The 16,551-nt window shown below is 52.8% G+C and overlaps 2 long non-coding RNA genes across 5 annotated transcripts; both read left to right on the plus strand.

Moving 5' to 3' along the window:
• Positions 1–373: 373 nt before the first annotated feature.
• LOC129148743 (uncharacterized) lies at positions 374–4,797 on the plus strand. Of its 2 annotated transcripts, XR_008555714.1 has the most exons (4): positions 374–545; positions 1,079–1,294; positions 3,962–4,511; positions 4,671–4,797. It is a non-coding gene; the product is annotated as an uncharacterized LOC129148743 (long non-coding RNA). The 2 variants fall into 2 exon arrangements; XR_008555713.1 differs by having other exon boundaries at positions 3,962–4,797.
• A 5,360-nt stretch (positions 4,798–10,157) lies between these two features.
• Positions 10,158–14,592, plus strand: LOC129148744 (uncharacterized). 3 transcript variants are annotated; one of them, XR_008555716.1, is made up of 4 exons: positions 10,158–10,329; positions 10,868–11,083; positions 14,246–14,303; positions 14,466–14,592. It is a non-coding gene; the product is annotated as an uncharacterized LOC129148744 (long non-coding RNA). The 3 variants fall into 3 exon arrangements; XR_008555715.1 differs by having other exon boundaries at positions 14,246–14,592; XR_008555717.1 differs by lacking the exons at positions 14,246–14,303; positions 14,466–14,592 and adding an exon at positions 13,754–13,855.
• Positions 14,593–16,551: the final 1,959 nt, after the last annotated feature.

Raw genomic sequence — 16,551 nt, forward strand, 5'->3', positions numbered from 1 at the left:
CACGAAATTAAACCGGCATATGGTATATTTCTTTCCTTTCGAAGACTTAAGTTATTTTTTACAGAGAGGAATAGAGAGCTAGAATCTTCGATCAGCTGCCTCCTGCACACCCCGTAATGGGGGGATGGGGGGGATGTGCCTTGACCGGAATCGAACCTGGGACCTTTGAGTCCGCAGACCGACGGTCTATCCACTGAGCCAAAGCGGTTTCAGGTTTCGCCTGGCGCTGGAGCGATGTATTTCCACTAAACACTTGGGTGAGTCATTCAGTACCCAGTGAGCCCCGCCCTCCCCGCCCCCTTGTAAACATTACGGTCCCCTGGCTCCGGGAAAGCCCCGTCCTGACAACCAATCACTGCAAAGGGCAAGCTGCTTCCTCCGTTCCTCCTCACAGCTGTCCTGAACACCCAGCCTCCGAGCTGCGCTGCGTTACTACCAGTTTTCAGATTGTCTTCCTAGGAAGGAAGAGCTCCGAATTTTCTCTCAACCGTTCTTGTGGCCAAGAAGCGGGATGGGGACAAGAGGCCTGGTGACCCCCCAAGCTGGTGAGTAGCGGGTGCTGGTACCCCTGAGCCCACTGCCCTTTCTGTCTCCCCGACACCCACACCCGGGGCCTTGGAGTTCCAGGGCAAAGCTCAGCTCTGAGCTCCACTCCCTTAGTGCTGAGCTCTCTGATCCTGAGCCATCTCTGTTGAAGCTTCTCGATAATTCACCCTATTCTACTGAAAGCAGGGAACCTTGTGAGTCCCTGTGTGTTGGCAGAGCCAGTGAATCATAGTTCAGATGTTTAAGGAAATCTAGAGGCAAATGGGGCTTTCCTCCTGGGCCAGTACAGGAACCAGGGTCCTGTGCCTTTGGGGGACATGGGGGAACTTTTGGGTAGTTTGGAACTGTAGTGGCCACTCTGGGCAAACTTTAACTTACCTAACATAGTCCACCTTAGGGCTGCCCTTAAAAAGCAAGCATTCTGGAAGCTCAGGGAGAACATAGAATGTGTTCTTTGATTGGTGTGAGGAAACTTCTAAAAGACAAAATAACTCCAACAAATGATTTCTCTGTGGGCATCCTTGTGGTGCAGAAGTTAAAGAAAACCCTGGCTGTTGTGACTCTGCACTTAAAGCACCACCCTGAGCATCAAAGTGTCCTGGCTTGGATTCCCAGACCTGGATGGCTGGTTCAATGCCCAGGGGCAAATTATCCTGCAGTGAGGATTAACAACACAGACAAACAAGGAAACAAACAAAGAAAAACAGAGGTGAAAAACTGGAGGGGAAAGCTTTCGCCACCTGTGCAGGTAACCTTACCTTCTCCCAGAAACCCCATTTGGCTCCAAAGACTATTTCGAGTTTTTACATGATAGCTGCAATGTCTTTGTGTCTGTCTCTCTGTATGTTTGTGTGTCTGTGTATGCATAATATGTATATGATTTTAATTTTTACATATTTTTATTGACTTCAGAGAGGAAGGGAAAGGGAGAGAGAAACATCAATGGGTGTCTGTAGGGAGAGCTCAGAGAGCTCAGTTGTTTATAAACAGACAGTCTGGCGTTCCAAGGTTTCAGGCTCACAAATTGCTGTCTCCATTGTTCTCCCGTCTTCTCTCTCTAACAGTAAATAAATTGTTTGAAACCTGACCACCTCAGGCGCTGGCTAGAATGCTCAGGTGTTTAGCTCATAGTCCGGATATACCAAGGTTTAAGGTGGAATCCCTGGGTCAGGGCACACACAAGAAGCAACCAGGGAATGCATAAATTGGAAAAACAAAAAAGGGACCGTCTCCTACCGTTTTAGGAAGATGGTGTCTGCTTTCTTTCTGGTTTTCTCTTTTTCTTGTTCTTTTTTTTTCTTCTCCTTTTTATTTTATTTTTTTGCTTTCTTTCTGATTTTCAAGCATGTAGGAGAAATCGGCTGGTCTGTGCCGGTTATGTTGCGCAATGTCCGCCCAGGGGATTTCCAAGCCTGGTGATCATTGGATGGCATTTTACCCGGGACCCGCTTTGGGTGTTAGCACTGCTCCCTCCCGGTGTCCATGCTTTCTTTGTGGCAGGTGTTTGTTTGTTTGCAACTTGGTTAGTCCTGGGCCATTAGATGCTCCCCAGCGGGGGCCACGGGCTTTTGCTGTGGCTGCTGGGGACTGGGTGCGCCCAGCAGACTTTTTCTCAGAAGCAGTTTCTCTCTTGGTTTCTCTTGGTGGCGCCAGGGGTGCTGCCCAGCCCCGGGGACTCTGCCCTCGCCCCTCAGACTGCCTCGACCCGTTGGGGTGTGCCTGGCTGGGACGCCCCTTGCAGGAGCCGGTTTCAGGGCAGCAGGCTCTGCTGTAGCCGCGCTTCCGACTTCACCCGCCAAACCGGGTTCTGGGGAAGCGATTTCCGCACAGCAAACGCCGCCGCTTAGCAGGGAGAGTGCTTTCTCAGACCTCCAAGTCCCCACTTGGGAAGCAGCAGGCACTGGTTTCCAGAGGTGGGGACAGGCAGGGCTGCCCCTTCAATGGTGGGCGCTGTGTCTTGTTGGAGGCAGTTTTTTGCTCTTGAGAGCAAGCCGGGCAGAGGAGGCTGACAGGGCAGCCTGAGCTAAGAAAGGGGTAGAGAGGACAGTCCTATCTCTAAAGGACGGAGCTCTCTGGCCAGGCCCCATAGAGTCACTTTGTAAACAATTGAATGACTTTCAGAGAGGAAGAGGGGAGAACAATGGAAACAGCCTTTTGTGAGCAGGAAGCCTTGGTTTACCAGAGACACCAATGTATTCCCTTTCCCCATCCCCTGGCTCCAGGAAAGCCAGGCCTGACAACCCATCACTTCTCAGTTCCTCTTCCCAGCTGTCCTGCACACCCAGCCTCCGAGCTGCATATTGCTTTTCAGATTTCCTAGGGAGGTAGGGCTCTGAATTTTCACTCCACTGTTCTTGTGGCCAAGAAGCGGGATGGGGACAAGAGGCCTGGTGACCCCCGAGGCTGGTGAGTAGTGGGTGCTGGTACCCCCGAGCCCACTGTCCTCTCTGCCTCCTCCGAGGTCCTTGGAGTTCCAGGGTACAGCTCAGCTGTGAGCTCCACTCTCTTAGTGCTGAGCTCTGGGATCCTGAGCCATCTCTGTCGAAGCTTCTTGATAATTCACCCTATTCTACTGAAACCAGGAACAGTGTGAGTCCCTCTGTGTTGGAAGAGCTGATGAATAGCAGGGTCCATCAGTTTAGATCATGCGTTCTCCAACTACGGCCCTCGGGCCACATGCGGGTGTTTTTGCCGTTTTGTTTTTTTACTTCAAAATAAGATATGTTCAGTGTGCAAAGGAATTTGTTCATAGTTTTTTTTTTTTAAACTATAGTCTGACCCTCCAACGGTCTGAGGGACAGTGAACTGGCCCCCTGCTTAAAAAGTTTGAGGACCCCTGGTTTAGATGTTTTAGGAAATCTAGAGGTAAAGGGGGCTTTTCTCCTGGGCCAATACAGGAATCAGGGTCCTTTGCCTTTAGGGGGAAATGGGGGGACTTTTGGGTAGTTTGGAACTGTAGTGACCACTCTGGGGAAACTTTAACTTACCTGAGATAGTCCACCTTAGGGCTGCCCTTAAAAAGCAAGCATCCTGGAAGCTCAGGGAGAACATAGAATTCATTCTAGTATGAGGAAACGTCTAAAAGAAAAAATAACTCCAAAAATGGTTTCTCTGTGGGGAGCCTTATGGTGCAGAAGTGAAAAAAATTCACTGTGGCTGGTGTGGCTCAGCGGTTCAGACCTGGGCTGGAGCACCAAAGGGTCCTGGGTTGGATTCCCAGACCTGGGTTGCAGGTTCAGTGCCCAGGGGCAGCCAGTGGATGTCTTTCTGTCTGTCTCTCCCCTCCCTAGCCTTTCTAAAGTCAATAAAAATATTTTTTCACAACGAAGTGAAATGAAATAAAACAACTTAAACATTGACAAGGGGGAAGGGTGGGAATGCATTTTAATCCGTGTGTTTTTGTTCCTTCATCCAGCCTCCAACAAGATAATTTCCACATTGAGGAAAAGCTGTAATTCCTGAGGACTGGGCAGGGCTTTTAAGGTGGCTGAGCCTCAGCATTCCTCTGTGTGGAGAGGTGACACCGGAATCCTAATAGGAAGCAGGGAACGGGTGGGATGGCAGAGACCAGAGAGCTGAGGTGCAGGATCACAGGCCGAGCTCCTGAGGGAGAAAGCCACAGGTTGACACCTGTGAGTTCAATCTCAGTGAATGCCTTTGACCCAGAGAGATCACAGGAGCTGAGCGATTCTAAGAATAATTATAGTCGACATGCATGGAGCATGTACACTTTGCTGGGCATTGTTTAAGGCAGTGCCTGCTTTCAGCCCCTGATACATTGGATAACATAGCTCTGCTCTATTTGGTCATGTGAAAGAGAACACGCAGGCCCAGAATGGCACCACTCACGCTTAAAAGCCCATGACTCCGAACCTAACTTTAATACCTGACTTAACTGCAATTGCAGTCTTCCCCAGAAATGTCATCTCAATGAACCAGACTGGAATTTTCCAGTCAAGCACCAGGTAGGTGATCTGTCTCATGGACCTCTCCATCTCTGATACACTCCCCCCCCCCCGCCCCCACCTCAAGATACAATGTGCATAGAAAACCCTTGCTGTTCTTGCCCCGCCCCCTCCACAGAAGATGGCCAGAGTAATAATAATCCTTTCCTTTGTTAACAGCACCTCTGGCTCAGCCTCTCCCTATTAAAACCTTCCATTCTGTGTGGCCCCTGGGAGTTCTGCTCTAGTTGCTAGAGAGGATGCTGCCTGGTTCATAAATCTTTTAATAAAGCCAATTAAATCTTTACATTTACTGAGTTGAACTTGGTTCTTTATCAGCAATAAGGACGAGCCCTGGTAAGCCACCAGCTGGGAGCGGGGGTTGGAACCTGGGGGCCCACTCCAGGTTCTTGACCAGAGGAAAGGGGCGGGGCCGGGAGCTGAAGCGGTTCTGAGCTGAGTGGCCCTCCCAGGACTCGGGTCCGAGTTTGATGACCTGCTATGTCCCCACCCCATGCGTGCAGGAGACACTACCGCCTGACAGCCCCAAAGTCAGACGACTTGTGGGGACCCTGGCTTAGTCCTTCCCTATGGCCAAAGCAGGGGCACACAGGGAAAGACGTTGGAATGCTTGCCAGATTTACTAGAAAACCAAAAGAAAAGGTTCCCAATGCCTAGGGACAAGAGAAGGTCTCAAGGTCGTCACCCCGATACCTTTCCCGAGCAGAGTTTTCCCGGCCAGGCGCCTGGGCTTTGGAGAAGACGTGAAGCCGAGATTTCGGGAAAACTCCGAGGCCCTTCCAGGTCAAGGGAAGGAGAGGGAGAGTGGGGGCGGGGGGGGGGCGGTCCCTGAAGCCTACCGGTTAGAAGAAAGCCAGGAGATTCCCACGTGTCCTGGTAGGGCAGAGTTGGAGAAGTGTTCTGAGCAGGCCAATGGACTCAGAACCATGCTGCCGAGCAGAGCCAGAGCAGGAGTCAGAAGCTCGGGGCTAGGTTCGAGGATAGTCCATGCTCACCCAGGTTCAGCACCATGATGAAAGATGAAATAGAGCTGGAGACCATGGGATCCCAGGACACAGGCTTTATTGGAGATCACCCTGCCGGCTGCCTTCCAGAGGGGAAAAGGGGGGGGGGGGGGGAGAGAGAGAGAGAGAGAGAGAGAGAGAGAGAGAGAGAGAGAGAGAAAGAGAGCCTTTAAGGGGAGGAAAAGAGGGGATGGGGCTTAGGGCACTCAGCCCACGCTGATTGGTGGTTTCATGTAAGGTACATGGTTAGGGGCCTAGGGATTTAGGAATTGGGGGTTTAGGGTGTATGGCAGGTGGTGATTGGTGGTTCAATGTACAGTCCATGTAAGGTGTTCAGGAATGTCCGGCTGCAGGTGGAGTTTACATCATGCTCTGTCCATCAGTTGGCGGAAGGGAGGATCTATCAGTCTCTTTTCTTTCTTGAATTTCTTAATCCCCAGCTCCTCCACTCAGCAACCGGACCAGTACCTTTTCCTGATGGAGATGGAGGCAGAAAAGAGAGAAATACCAATACATATGGCGCCCAAGGTCAGGGGCTGAGTAGGGAGGGAAGGAAGCGAGGGGGTCACTCCCACAAGCATGTGCACACAGATTTAAAGGAATAAGGTAAGGGGAGTGTATTATTGTGAATTGATATGAATTAGCCGGGTGTAAAACGGGGGTAATCCTCAAAAATGCTTTAACTACGCTCAGATCTCAAAGATTTTCTGCTAAGCATAGTCAAACTCTTGATTTCTTTCTTAATTTTTGTTGTTAAAATGTGGGGAAAGGTCAGAAAGCAGTTGCAGGCTTGATTCAGCACAGGCGGGTTTAAGAATGTCTAAACCGGATGTGGCCAAGGCCTTACTGGCCCCGCCCCCGCCCGCTCTTCCTGCCAATACAGTTAAGAGCAGCCTGTTGGAGGCTAAAACTGCTTGTAACCAAGTAGAAAAGGGTGAAAGGGTACCGCTATGCCAGGTGCACAAAAAACAAGATTGAGAACAAGCAGCAAAAAGACTCGGATGGGCCCAGCGCTCAGAGCGAGGGGCGCCCGCACCCCGTGCGCCCCCCCACAGGCCGGCCGGCCGGGCGCCCGGGGAGGCGGAGGCGGCGCCCGAGGAGACCGGTGTCTCGCGCAAGAGCGGAGGTCGCCGTTCCCTTTCCCGTGCAGGACGGGCTCCCTCCACCCGCCCGCGGGGCGATGCGGCGCTGAGACGCGGCAGGCAGCGCTCCGAGGACGGGCACGAGGTCGGACACCAGGACGGACCCCAGGTCGAACCGGAGGACGGACGGACATGAGAATAGACTCGAGGATCGACCCGAGGATGGGCACCAGGACGGACCCCAGGTCGAACCGGAGGACGGACCCGAGGACGAGAAACCAGGACGGCCCCGGGGACGAGGAACCAGCACGGACTCCGGGAAGGGCCGAGGAAGAAGAGGGCGGGGAGCCGGCCTGCCTGAGGCCAGGGGCGCGGGTGCCCGGCGCCGTGCCCGCCCTGCCACTCTGCCCGCTCTCCGGACTCGGCGAGGCTGTTTGGAAATTGTTTGCTGAGCAACGTTTAATCTTTCTGCAGGTAGTTTTTAAGTCTGACGTGCATCTGCATCCAATCATGCTTGTCATTGTTGGTCTTCAAACTTTTTCCATTGACCTGGACGTTCTTTGTCTTTCACATCGAAATGATCACTTTTAAAGCATTTCAACCAGCGTTCACAAGTATCTTGAGATGGAGCATGTTCACCATAAGCTTCCTGAAGTATACGATAACTTTTTCTTCAAAATAAAGTAATGAATTAAAACTTCATGCAAATGCTCTTCTTTTGGCATGAAATTCAACATTTTAAAAATATATCTTTTATTGACTTTTTTAGAGAGAGAAAGGGAGAGGGATAGAGAGTTAGAAACATCGATGGGAGAGAAACATCGATCAGCTGCCTCCTGCACGGTCCCTACTGGGGATGTGCCAGCAACCAAGGTACATGCCCTTGACCGGAATCGAACCTGAGACCCTTCAGTCCAATGTTCTATGCACTGAGCCAAACCCGTCAGGGCAAATTTCGACATTTTTAAGCGTAAAAATATCTATGCTGTTAACACCTTCAGCAAATTTGATATATGAAGTTTTGAAGCTTGCTGTCAATACAACAAAATACAACTGGTACACCTAGTATGTAAATTAATCAGAATCCTGTGGTCTGGACACAATATTTAATATTAAAACAGGTTTACATTTGATTCAGGCCTCTTGTCCACAACAGGCGCCCTCCCGCCCGCACAGTCTGGGGGCTCCTACAGGTCCAGGACTGTCGCCCAGCAGTCAGCAGCCCAGCGGCTCAAAGAGGAGACAGCACGAAGGATGCACTGCAGGCAGCCCGCTCCAAGCAGGTGCAGGCGCCACCCGGTGGGGCCCGGGGGCGGACTGCACACTGAAGGCTGCCAGGGGTCCCAGGCCTCCGTGTCCAGCGGCCCCTTTCCAGCACAGGCGCTGGGCCGCAGGGCCCCAGGAAGCTCCGGGGAGGGGGTGTGCTCCGGGGACTCAGGCGCTCCTGCAGGGACTCCTGGCAAGAGGCCTGCACTGGGCGGCACTGGGCTCTCTTCCCAGGGGCTCTGGGCCTCAGCTAAGAGTGCTCGGTATTGCAGGTAGACCGAGGGCAGCTGCCAGCAAGGACTGCAGAGCAATGGCTGGTGGTCATCGCTGTGGTGGCTGGAGGACTGTGCCAGGGGCAGGCAGAGGGGAGGTGGCGAGTCTGAGGATAGCGGGGACCACAGATGGCGCTCTGCAGCCTCGGAATCCCAAGCCAGCTGCAGCGAGGGTCTTGGCCACTCTGGGGAGAGCAGGGCTGGGGAGAGCAGGGATGACGTAGGACGGTGCTCTGCAGCCCGCTCTTCAGATGACGTAGGATGGCGCTCTGCAGCCCGCTCTTTAGGACAGTGCTCTGCAGCCCGATCTTCAGGACGGCGCTCTGCAGCCTGATCTTCAGGATCCCAAGCCACCTGCAGAGCGGGTCGTGGCCAGTCTGGGGAGAGCAGGGACGACGTAGGACGGCGCTCTGCAGCCCGCTCTTCAGAGGACTTAGGAGGGCGCTCTGCAGCCCGCTCTTCAGACGACGTAGGACGGCGCTCTGCAGCCCGCTCTTCAGACGACGTAGGACGGCGCTCTGCAGCCCGCTCTTCAGAGGACTTAGGACGGCGCTCTGCAGCCCGCTCTTCAGACGACGTTGGAGGGCGCTCTGCAGCCCGCTCTTCGGAATCCCAAGCCAGCTGCAGCGCGGGTCGTGTCCAGTCTGGGAAGAGCAGGGACGACGTAGGACGGCGCTCTGCAGCCCGATCTTCGGAATCCCAAGCCAGCTGCAGCGCGGGTCGTGTCCAGTCTGGGAAGAGCAGGGACGACGTAGGATGGCGCTCTGCAGCCCGGTCTTCGGAATCCCAAGCCAGCTGCAGCGCGCCGTTGTCCAGGAGAAAGAGCTGCTCCATCGCAGAGACCTTGGGCCAGGAGGACGTGAGCCTGGAGCTGATGCAGAGGCCAATCCTTGGGTGCTGCCTGCAGCTGGATATTTATGCTCTGGCTGGGGGGAGGGGGGGCGCGCGGGTGCAAGCGTCTAACGCCCCTATCGTTTAATAAACCGATTCGTTTCGTTTAATAAACCGATCGTATCCGAACATATTTCTTTCTTTAGAAGCATTATTTTTTACAGAGAGGAATAGACAGCTAGAATCTTCGATCAGCTGCCTCCTTGAGCGGAATCGAACCTGGGACCTTTGAGTCCGCAGACCGACGGTCTATCCACTGAGCCAAAGCAGTTTCCGGTCTCGGCTGGAGCTGGAGCGATGTATTTCGACTAAACACTTGGTAAACATTACGTTCCCCTGGCTCCAGCTCCAGAAGGGCAGCTGCCAGCAAGGACTGCAGAGCTGTGCGAGGCTTGAGGACTGTGCCAGGGGCAGGCAGAGGGGAGGTGGCGAGTCTGAGGATAGCGGGGACCACAGAGGATGGCGCTCTGCAGCCCGGTCTTCAGACGACGTAGGACGGCGCTCTTCTTGCTGATATTAAACCGAGTTCGGGCTCTATCCCGCGAGTTGCATTCCCCATCCGAACATACTTCTGGCTGGTGGTCATCGCTGTGGTGGCTTGAGGACTGTGCCAGGGGCAGGCAGAGGGGAGGTGGCGAGTCTGAGATTAGCGGGGACCACAGAGGACCACAGAGGATGGCGCTCTGCAGCCCGGTCTTCGGACGACGTAGGAGGGCCGCTCTGCGGCCCGATCTTGCGTCTAACGCGCCTAGACCGATCACGAAATTAAACCGGCATATGGCATATTTCTTTCCTTTCGAAGGCTTAAGTTATTTTTTACAGAGAGGAATAGAGAGCTAGAATCTTCGATCAGCTGCCTCCTGCACACCCCGTAATGGGGGGATGGGGGGGATGTGCCTTGACCGGAATCGAACCTGGGACCTTTGAGTCCGCAGACCGACGGTCTATCCACTGAGCCAAAGCGGTTTCAGGTTTCGCCTGGCGCTGGAGCGATGTATTTCCACTAAACACTTGGGTGAGTCATTCAGTACCCAGTGAGCCCCGCCCTCCCCGCCCCCTTGTAAACATTACGGTCCCCTGGCTCCAGGAACGCCCCGTCCTGACAACCAATCACTGCAAAGGGCAAGCTGCTTCCTCCGTTCCTCCTCACAGCTGTCCTGAACACCCAGCCTCCGAGCTGCGCTGCGTTACTACCAGTTTTCAGATTGTCTTCCTAGGAAGGAAGAGCTCCGAATTTTCTCTCAACCGTTCTTGTGGCCAAGAAGCGGGATGGGGACAAGAGGCCTGGTGACCCCCCAAGCTGGTGAGTAGCGGGTGCTGGTACCCCTGAGCCCACTGCCCTTTCTGTCTCCCCCACACCCACACCCGGGGCCTTGCCTTGGAGTTCCAGGGCAAAGCTCAGCTCTGAGCTCCACTCCCTTAGTGCTGAGCTCTCTGATCCTGAGCCATCTCTGTTGAAGCTTCTCGATAATTCACCCTATTCTACTGAAAGCAGGGAACCGTGTGAGTCCCTGTGTGTTGGCAGGGCCAGTGAATCATAGTTAGGATGTTTAAGGAAATCTAGAGGCAATTGGGGCTTTCCTCCTGGGCCAGTACAGGAACCAGGGTCCTGTGCCTTTGGGGGACATGGGGGAACTTTTGGGGAGTTTGGAACTGTAGTGGCCACTCTGGGGAAACTTTAACTTACCTAACATAGTCCACCTTAGGGCTGCCCTTAAAAAGCAAGCATTCTGGAAGCTCAGGGAGAACATAGAATGTGTTCTTTGATTGGTGTGAGGAAACTTCTAAAAGACAAAATAACTCCAACAAATGATTTCTCTGTGGGCATCCTTGTGGTGCAGAAGTTAAAGAAAACCCTGGCTGTTGTGACTCTGCACTTAAAGCACCACCCTGAGCATCAAAGTGTCCTGGCTTGGATTCCCAGACCTGGATGGCTGGTTCAATGCCCAGGGGCAAATTATCCTGCAGTGAGGATTAACAACACAAACAAACAAGGAAACAAACAAAGAAAAACAGAGGTGAAAAACTGGAGGGGAAAGCTTTAGCCACCTGTGCAGGTAACCTTACCTTCTCCCAGAAACCCCATTTGGCTCCAAAGACTATTTCGAGTTTTTACATGATAGCTGCAATGTCTTTGTGTCTGTCTCTCTGTATGTTTGTGTGTCTGTGTATGCATAATATGTATATGATTTTAATTTTTACATATTTTTATTGACTTCAGAGAGGAAGGGAAAGGGAGAGAGAAACATCAATGGGTGTCTGTAGGGAGAGCTCAGAGAGCTCAGTTGTTTATAAACAGACAGTCTGGCGTTCCAAGGTTTCAGGCTCACAAATTGCTGTCTCCATTGTTCTCCCGTCTTCTCTCTCTAAAAGTAAATAAATTGTTTGAAACCTGACCACCTCAGGCGCTGGCTAGAATGCTCAGGTGTTTAGCTCATAGTCCGGATATACCAAGGTTTAAGGTGGAATCCCTGGGTCAGGGCACACACAAGAAGCAACCAGGGAATGCATAAATTGGAAAAACAAAAAAGGGACCGTCTCCTACCGTTTTAGGAAGATGGTGTCTGCTTTCTTTCTGGTTTTCTCTTTTTCTTGTTCTTTTTTTTTCTTCTCCTTTTTATTTTATTTTTTTGCTTTCTTTCTGATTTTCAAGCATGTAGGAGAAATCGGCTGGTTTGTGCCGGTTATGTTGCGCAATGTCCGCCCAGGGGATTTCCAAGCCTGGTGATCATTGGATGGCATTTTACCCGGGACCCGCTTTGGGTGTTAGCACTGCTCCCTCCCGGTGTCCATGCTTTCTTTGTGGCAGGTGTTTGTTTGTTTGCAACTTGGTTAGTCCTGGGCCATTAGATGCTCCCCAGCGGGGGCCACGGGCTTTTGCTGTGGCTGCTGGGGACTGGGTGCGCCCAGCAGACTTTTTCTCAGAAGCAGTTTCTCTCTTGGTTTCTCTTGGTGGCGCCAGGGGTGCTGCCCAGCCCCGGGGACTCTGCCCTCGCCCCTCAGACTGCCTCGACCCGTTGGGGTGTGCCTGGCTGGGACGCCCCTTGCAGGAGCCGGTTTCAGGGCAGCAGGCTCTGCTGTAGCCGCGCTTCCGACTTCACCCGCCAAACCGGGTTCTGGGGAAGCGATTTCCGCACAGCAAACGCAGCCGCTTAGCAGGGAGAGTGCTTTCTCAGACCTCCAAGTCCCCACTTGGGAAGCAGCAGGCACTGGTTTCCAGAGGTGGGGACAGGCAGGGCTGCCCCTTCAATGGTGGGCGCTGTGTATTGTTGGAGGCAGTTTTTTGCTCTTGAGAGCAAGCCGGGCAGAGGAGGCTGACAGGGCAGCCTGAGCTAAGAAAGGGGTAGAGAGGACAGTCCTATCTCTAAAGGAAGGAGCTCTCTGGCCAGGCCCCATAGAGTCACTTTGTAAACAATTGAATGACTTTCAGAGAGGAAGAGGGGAGAACAATGGAAACAGCCTTTTGTGAGCAGGAAGCCTTGGTTTACCAGAGACACCAATGTATTCCCTTTCCCCATCCCCTGGCTCCAGGAAAGCCAGGCCTGACAACCCATCACTTCTCAGTTCCTCTTCCCAGCTGTCCTGCACACCCAGCCTCCGAGCTGCATATTGCTTTTCAGATTTCCTAGGGAGGTAGGGCTCTGAATTTTCACTCCACTGTTCTTGTGGCCAAGAAGCGGGATGGGGACAAGAGGCCTGGTGACCCCCGAGGCTGGTGAGTAGTGGGTGCTGGTACCCCCGAGCCCACTGTCCTCTCTGCCTCCTCCGAGGTCCTTGGAGTTCCAGGGTACAGCTCAGCTGTGAGCTCCACTCTCTTAGTGCTGAGCTCTGGGATCCTGAGCCATCTCTGTCGAAGCTTCTTGATAATTCACCCTATTCTACTGAAACCAGGAACAGTGTGAGTCCCTCTGTGTTGGAAGAGCTGATGAATAGCAGGGTCCATCAGTTTAGATCATGCGTTCTCCAACTACGGCCCTCGGGCCACATGCGGGTGTTTTTGCCGTTTTGTTTTTTTACTTCAAAATAAGATATGTTCAGTGTGCAAAGGAATTTGTTCATAGTTTTGTTTTTTTTTTTAACTATAGTCTGACCCTCCAACGGTCTGAGGGACAGTGAACTGGCCCCCTGTTTAAAAAGTTTGAGGACCCCTGGTTTAGATGTTTTAGGAAATCTAGAGGTGAAGGGGGCTTTTCTCCTGGGCCAATACAGGAATCAGGGTCCTTTGCCTTTAGGGGGAAATGGGGGGACTTTTGGGTAGTTTGGAACTGTAGTGACCACTTTAGGGAAACTTTAACTTACCTGAGATAGTCTACCTTAGGGCTGCCCTTAAAAAGCAAGCATCCTGGAAGCTCAGGGAGAACATAGAATTCATTCTAGTATGAGGAAACGTCTAAAAGAAAAAATAACTCCAAAAATGGTTTCTCTGTGGGGAGCCTTATGGTGCAGAAGTGAAAAAAATTCACTGTGGCTGGTGTGGCTCAGCGGTTCAGACCTGGGCTGGAGCACCAAAGGGTCCTGGGTTGGATTCCCAGACCTGGGTTGCAGGTTCAGTCCCCAGGGGCAGCCAGTGGATGTCTTTCTGTCTGTCTCTCCCCTCCCTAGCCTTTCTAAAGTCAATAAAAATATTTTTTCACAACGAAGTGAAATGAAATAAAACAACTTAAACATTGACAAGGGGGAAGGGTGGGAATGCATTTTAATCCGTGTGTTTTTGTTCCTTCATCCAGCCTCCAACAAGATAATTTCCACATTGAGGAAAAGCTGTAATTCCTGAGGACTGGGCAGGGCTTTTAAGGTGGCTGAGCCTCAGCATTCCTCTGTGTGGAGAGGTGACACCGGAATCCTACTAGGAAGCAGGGAACGGGTGGGATGGCAGAGACCAGAGAGCTGAGGTGCAGGATCACAGGCCGAGCTCCTGAGGGAGAAAGCCACAGGTTGACACCTGTGAGTTCAATCTCAGTGAATGCCTTTGACCCAGAGAGATCACAGGAGCTGAGCGATTCTAAGAATAATTATAGTCGACATGCATGGAGCATGTACACTTTGCTGGGCATTGTTTAAGGCAGTGCCTGCTTTCAGCCCCTGATACATTGGATAACATAGCTCTGCTCTATTTGGTCATGTGAAAGAGAACACGCAGGCCCAGAATGGCACCACTCACGCTTAAAAGCCCATGACTCCGAACCTAACTTTAATACCTGACTTAACTGCAATTGCAGTCTTCCCCAGAAATGTCATCTCAATGAACCAGACTGGAATTTTCCAGTCAAGCACCAGGTAGGTGATCTGTCTCATGGACCTCTCCATCTCTCTGATACCCTCCCACCCCCCCCCCCCCCACCTCAAGATACAATGTGCATAGAAAACCCTTGCTGTTCTTGCCCCGCCCCCTCCACAGAAGATGGCCAGAGTAATAATAATCCTTTCCTTTGTTAACAGCACCTCTGGCTCAGCCTCTCCCTATTAAAACCTTCCATTCTGTGTGGCCCCTGGGAGTTCTGCTCTAGTTGCTAGAGAGGATGCTGCCTGGTTCATAAATCTTTTAATAAAGCCAATTAAATCTTTACATTTACTGAGTTGAACTTGGTTCTTTATCAGCAATAAGGACGAGCCCTGGTAAGCCACCAGCTGGGAGCGGGGGTTGGACCCTGGGGGCCCACTCCAGGTTCTTGACCAGAGGAAAGGGGCGGGGCCGGGAGCTGAAGCGGTTCTGAGCTGAGTGGCCCTCCCAGGACTCGGGTCCGAGTTTGATGACCTGCTATGTCCCCACCCCATGCGTGCAGGAGACACTACCGCCTGACAGCCCCAAAGTCAGACGACTTGTGGGGACCCTGGCTTAGTCCTTCCCTATGGCCAAAGCAGGGGCACACAGGGAAAGACGTTGGAATGCTTGCCAGATTTACTAGAAAACCAAAAGAAAAGGTTCCCAATGCCTAGGGACAAGAGAAGGTCTCAAGGTCGTCACCCCGATACCTTTCCCGAGCAGAGTTTTCCCGGCCAGGCGCCTGGGCTTTGGAGAAGACGTGAAGCCAAGATTTCGGGAAAACTCTGAGGCCCTTCCAGGTCAAGGGAAGGAGAGGGAGAGTGGGGGCGGGGGGGGGGGGGGCGGTCCCTGAAGCCTACCGGTTAGAAGAAAGCCAGGAGATTCCCACGTGTCCTGGTAGGGCAGAGTTGGAGAAGTGTTCTGAGCAGGCCAATGGACTCAGAACCATGCTGCCGAGCAGAGCCAGAGCAGGAGTCAGAAGCTCGGGGCTAGGTTCGAGGATAGTCCATGCTCACCCAGGTTCAGCACCATGATGAAAGATGAAATAGAGCTGGAGACCATGGGATCCCAGGACACAGGCTTTATTGGAGATCACCCTGCCGGCTGCCTTCCAGAGGGGAAAAGGGGGGGGGGGGGGAGAGAGAGAGAGAGAGAGAGAGAGAGAGAGAGAGAGAGCGCCTTTAAGGCTTTAAGGGGAGGAAAAGAGGGGATGGGGCTTAGGGCACTCAGCCCACGCTGATTGGTGGTTTCATGTAAGGTACATGGTTAGGGGCCTAGGGATTTAGGAATTGGGGGTTTAGGGTGTATGGCAGGTGGTGATTGGTGGTTCAATGTACAGTCCATGTAAGGTGTTCAGGAATGTCCGGCTGCAGGTGGAGTTTACATCATGCTCTGTCCATCAGTTGGCGGAAGGGAGGATCTATCAGTCTCTTTTCTTTCTTGAATTTCTTAATCCCCAGCTCCTCCACTCAGCAACCGGACCAGTACCTTTTCCTGATGGAGATGGAGGCAGAAAAGAGAGAAATACCAATACATATGGCGCCCAAGGTCAGGGGCTGAGTAGGGAGGGAAGGAAGCGAGGGGGTCACTCCCACAAGCATGTGCACACAGATTTAAAGGAATAAGGTAAGGGGAGTGTATTATTGTGAATTGATATGAATTAGCCGGGTGTAAAACGGGGGTAATCCTCAAAAATGCTTTAACTACGCTCAGATCTCAAAGATTTTCTGCTAAGCATAGTCAAACTCTTGATTTCTTTCTTAATTTTTGTTGTTAAAATGTGGGGAAAGGTCAGAAAGCAGTTGCAGGCTTGATTCAGCACAGGCGGGTTTAAGAATGTCTAAACCGGATGTGGCCACGGCCTTACCGGCCCCGCCCCCGCCCGCTCTTCCTGCCAATACAGTTAAGAGCAGCCTGTTGGAGGCTAAAACTGCTTGTAACCAAGTAGAAAAGGGTGAAAGGGTACCGCTATGCCAGGTGCACAAAAAACAAGATTGAGAACAAGCAGCAAAAAGACTCGGATGGGCCCAGCGCTCAGAGCGAGGGGCGCCCGCACCCCGTGCGCCCCCCCACAGGCCGGCCGGCCGGGCGCCCGGGGAGGCGGAGGCGGCGCCCGAGGAGACCGGTGTCTCGCGCAAGAGCGGAGGTCGCCGTTCCCGTTCCCGTGCAGGACGGGCTCCCTCCACCCGCCCGCGGGGCGATGCGGCGCTGAGACGCGGCAGGCAGCGCTCCGAGGACGGGCACGAGGTCGGACACCAGGAC

The sequence above is a fragment of the Eptesicus fuscus genome, chromosome 4 (genome assembly GCF_027574615.1).
Source record: "Eptesicus fuscus isolate TK198812 chromosome 4, DD_ASM_mEF_20220401, whole genome shotgun sequence".
NCBI lineage: Eukaryota > Metazoa > Chordata > Mammalia > Chiroptera > Vespertilionidae > Eptesicus > Eptesicus fuscus.